Source organism: Echinops telfairi, unplaced genomic scaffold, assembly GCF_000313985.2.
Source record: "Echinops telfairi isolate 266 unplaced genomic scaffold, ASM31398v2 ScPeMD7_9;HRSCAF=40, whole genome shotgun sequence".
Taxonomy (NCBI): Eukaryota; Metazoa; Chordata; class Mammalia; order Afrosoricida; family Tenrecidae; genus Echinops; species Echinops telfairi.
In genome coordinates this window covers 33,132,329-33,136,633 of record NW_022103906.1, presented here as the reverse complement: position 1 = coordinate 33,136,633, position 4,305 = coordinate 33,132,329, and positions in this window count along the sequence as shown.

Sequence of the window (4,305 nt, the reverse complement as noted above, 5' to 3'; positions counted from 1 at the left end):
GGGCATCACCATTATTAGCCTCAGCTGCCCAAGGACAATTTCTATGTGGTTGAGGTCAGAGCTCCCCCGACAACCTTTCTTACCAGTTCTGACCCCAGCCATCTCTCCAACCCATTCCCTGCTTCTCAGCTGTCTTCAGTAATTCCTGACAATGGACACACAGAACTTACAGACAATAAGTAAGGTTCACAGTTATTGGGTTTATTAGGGAAGTTAACGGATTCAAGTGAGAAATACTCAGGATACAGTTGTCTAGTCAAGAGATTCTCTTTTCCCACAGGTAGGCTTTTCTGGCACTCAGCCTCCTGGCCTACCATTTGCCCTGCTTGGTGCAATGTTACAATGTTTTTTAGGTCCACCCATAAATGCCCAAAGGCATTTTAAGGCTACCAATAAATCTTGAAGACCTTCAACTCTAGTTCAATTGGTCAGCAAACCTAGCTACCCCAAGTAAGTGCCTGGAAGCACCCAACTTTACAAGCCGGCCTCCTTCCTACCTAAAGGACCTCAGCTATACTTGTTCTGTAGGCTAGCACATCCACCACTGTCTCATGCTCTGGCTCTTGCTTCTGCTGCTCCTGCTGTTGCCTGGACCAAGGAGGTTCAATGGTTAGGTCTCTCAAGGTCCAAATGATATTCTCCACTATTGGCCCTTCTTCTTTGATAGTATAGTAGTTAGACACCCCTACCCCACTTTTTGTTTTTGAAGTGGCTCATTTTATATGCAAAAGTAATGATAATCCCAAATCCATTAATAATCATCCATAGCTGAATCATATAATTCTATCAATAATTTTTTCTACCTTCTTACAAACACCCATCAGGAAAAAGGCATATGGTCGGTGTAAAAACAAAACAAAAAAACTATAGCTAGACGAGCCATATTAAACAATTTATTACACTACACCTTCCAATTCATTCTAGCAGTAGTGTTTTAAGCGATATTTGATTTCTTAATAAAGTTGAGTCAAATGGCATGTTTATATAAACATACTCAATATTCACTGCCATGTAGTCAAATCAGTTTCATTGTAACCCTGTAGGACAGAATATAACTGCCTCGGTGGGCTTCCAAGACTGTAACTCCTAATGGGATTAGAAAACTTCATCTCTCTTCTAGTCCAGTGGTTCTCAACCTGTGGGTGTGACCCCTTTGGGGGGTCGAAAGACCCTTTCACAGGGGTCCCTTTATTCATAACAGTAGCAAAATGACAGTTATGAAGTAGCAAAGAAAAGAATTGTATGGCTGGGGGTCACCACAACATCAGGAACTGTATGAAAGGATCACTGCATCAGGAAGGTTGAGAACCACTGTGGTCAGTCTCGACCCCAGCTGCTTCACCTAGCCATTCCTCATTTCCGCAGGGAAGTTGACTTGTAAAATGAGCTTTATTATACACCGGTATTTGGCCTCCGGGTTCGGTGATCTCAGCCTCTCTGGACTGGTTTGACATCAGAGCATGTGCACCTGGCCACAGACATCTTAGAGTTCTGTCAATCACAATATTATACAAAGATATCCATAAATTCAAAAAAAACACCTCGTATAATCATATGAATGTCTTTGCGTGTGGTAGTGGAGAGAAGAAAAACGGAAATGGAAGTACAAAAAGAAAGTAAAATAAGAGGATGCACACTTAGTGTGCTTTGAAATAACAAGAGAGGCTGTTAAGAGTTCATCTGCACCTGATGGTCAAAACACTAAAAATTCTCTAAATTATATTTCTAAGGAGCCCTTGTAAGATAGTGGTTTGTGAAAACCTCAAGGTCAGCAATTTGAACCTACATTCCAGAGGAGATCACAGCCCCACCCTAAGCAGAGGATTTGATGAAACTGCTTAGACTCTGGATCTCCAGAAACTCTGAGATAATAAATGTATGTTGTTGTAAGCATGTAGATTTGTAATGTTTTCTTAGGCTGCACGAGAAAACTTATAGAAATATTTACATTTACTTTGAATATGTTTTACTTTATGTGATGGCATTATGCTCTATTTTCAATTAGGTTTCTCTCTTTTTTCAGCTGAACATAAGTTTCTAAGAACTATCTTTGTTGCTCTATGTGCATTTCTCTTTATTGATATATGTACATCTACTTCATAAGTTTAACATCCATTTTCTGTTCTATACTGCACATGTATCACATTTATTTCCCCAGGGGGGATATAGTTATAATTCTCTAATCACAGTTGGCATTGCGTGCAAATCCTTGTCTTTGTCACTATGTGGAATTGTGTAAAAGTTTCTCTAGAGTTATGTAAACAGTGAGGAAGTAGCATTTGACCTCTTCTGACTTCACAAGGGGGAACTAGATTAAAAGTGAAAACCCAAGGGCAATTCCCAAGGCTGAGATTAAATAGACGTGTCCCCACCTTTCAACCTTCCTTCTCTACTGTGATAACAACCTTGCCACAAAACTACTCACTTCTCAGGTGGCTTGGATCATTCAATACCATGGCCCCCGAGACAATAGTCATGATTGTGAGCTTTATAAGGGAAGTTAGCAGGCTACAATTCCAGATCAGAAATCCTCAAGGCATAGTTCTTTGGTCAGGGCAACCTTCTCCTATTAAGCCCTCAGGTAGTTCTCTCTCTGGTCCATGACCTCTCAGTCACGGGGGTGGGGGGAGGGAGCTCTTGGAGTCTGCCCTACAAGGGCAAGGTTACAAGGTGTAAAAGTCATGCCTCTCCTGCCTATGCCTCAACCTGGAGGCGCTCAGCTGGGTCAGCAAACCTAAATCCCCCAGTTTTGCAAGTGGCAACATATTCTGTAGCCAAGTAGCCCATTGCTCTGTCCTTTGCTCTGGGCCATGGTTCTGTTGATGCCAATCCTTTGCCATTCCTCAGTCATTTCTCTGGTGTCACAAATTCCTGTCCATTGATCAAAAAAGTTCAGTGAGCAGGGATTGTGCGACCCAAAGGACACGCACCACAGGTTTGCTTTATTTTACTTCTGAGATAATACTGACCAATGTCAATAAAGTTCCAATTTCTTACTATCCCAGTCAACCTTGTTAGCAGTCACTTATAACAGAATAATAGAATCCTATCACTATCTTTTATCACTTCCCTTACTGAGACCCATCAGGAATAGAGGAAATCTATTACATTTGCCTAATCTCATTCAGTCATCTGATTGGAGCTGCAAAGATTATGATTGTTGTTGTTGGCAGATGCTATCAAGTCCCTTCTGACCCACAGTAACCCGATGCACACCAGAAGGGGAGACACTGCCTGGTCCTGCAAGGTCCTCACAATTATCCGCGTGTTTGAGCCTATTGTCTCAGCCACCATGTCGATCCACCTCATGGAAGGCTTTCCTCTACACCGCTGCTTCTTTACTTTAACAAGCGTGGTAGGTTTTCCCAGGGACTGGCCTCTCCTGACAATACCTCCGAAGTATGCAAGATGAAGTCTTGCCATCCTTGCCTCTAAGGAACATTCTGACTGTACTTCTTCCAAGACAGATCAGTCTGTCCTTTCAGTAGTCCTAGGGGTTTTCAATATTCATCTCCAGCACCAGAATTCAAATGCATCAATTCTTCTTTCATCTTCTTTATTGAATGTCCAGCTTTCACATGCTTGCTGTTCAGGTAGGGCTAGAGGAAAGAGCTCCAGGATCAAGTTTTCCTGATGTGGTGGGAGGATCTTTCAGAAGACTCCCTAGGCTGGAGCACTCCAAAGGCACACTCAGTCTTTTCAGGAAAAACTGTGATTTGACTCTCAAAAATCTCCCAGTGTTTTCCCCTTCTATAGTTTTTTTGCCAACCTCCCTCTTATTGTGTATTGTGTTCCCCTCCCCCCAAGTTAAGACTTGTCTACTCTGTAGCCCATGCGTCCCATCCCTACCTCCTATTTCCACTCCTGGAAAGCATCAAAAAATATTTCCTTTAGTGTGAAAACATTATCTTGGATTTCTTAGAACAGTAGTCTCATATAATATTCAGTATCCTGAAGCAATGGCTCAGGAAACATATATAATGTTTGTATATTATTAATTTAGCCATTCTGTTTAAGCACAATTTAGAGTTAAAGTTTTAATTTACATTTCTTATTTTAAAGTGTTACTACTAAAATTTCTGTGAATGCTCATGTTGTAGGTGGCTTATATCATTACAATAGAAGGAAAGAAGCATTTAATCCATCTCAAAAAGCAGTAAGTATTTAGTTCTTTCAAAATTTGATTATTTGGTTTCTTGGTTTTTATGAAAAATATATGATTTTTAGTTCAGCTATACTGAAATCTATTTTATATCTAGTAGTGGGCCAAATCATAGGGGTACAAAAGAGAATAAAACAGGTATG